At 20.4% G+C, this 450-nt stretch overlaps 1 long non-coding RNA gene across 1 annotated transcript in view; it reads left to right on the top strand.

The window, feature by feature from the left end:
• The window catches only part of LOC108769358 (uncharacterized), a 2950-nt gene that overhangs the window by 1272 nt on the left and 1228 nt on the right, over positions 1 to 450 (top strand). The gene's annotated exons all lie outside the window — the stretch shown is intronic.

Here is a 450-nt window from a genome sequence, read left to right as displayed (position 1 = left end):
GTAATTAGTTTATTACTTTAAATCTGAAAACTTAGAACATGTATTTTTAATTATCCTTTTTTAAATTTTTATTAGCTCTAAAATAATACTTACTATTTTGTTTACAAGTAATGCATATGTATTAAATTTAAAAAGTGAGGAGTATATATATTTGTACATACAAGGTAACTAAATATTCGAGTGTTAATTTAACGTAATATAATTATGTTATTTAAGGATTAAATTAATATTAAATGTCTCATAATTTCAAAATTATACAATTTATGAGTAAGCAATTGTATATAAGCAATTTTTGTAGTTAAACCTCTATAGTGTTGTAGTTAAAATGCGTTTTTCGTATTTAGCAAAATGTGGAAAATTTTCTCTGTCTCTTCATCTCATATTTTTTAAAATTATTAATCGGAAATATCTTGCGTATATGTTTTAATTATAATATAAACGGAATTATTT

The sequence above is a fragment of the Trachymyrmex cornetzi genome, unplaced genomic scaffold, assembly GCF_001594075.2.
Source record: "Trachymyrmex cornetzi isolate Tcor2-1 unplaced genomic scaffold, Tcor1.1 scaffold9, whole genome shotgun sequence".
Taxonomy (NCBI): domain Eukaryota; kingdom Metazoa; phylum Arthropoda; class Insecta; order Hymenoptera; family Formicidae; genus Trachymyrmex; species Trachymyrmex cornetzi.
This window is presented reverse-complemented; position numbering and strand designations above follow the sequence as displayed.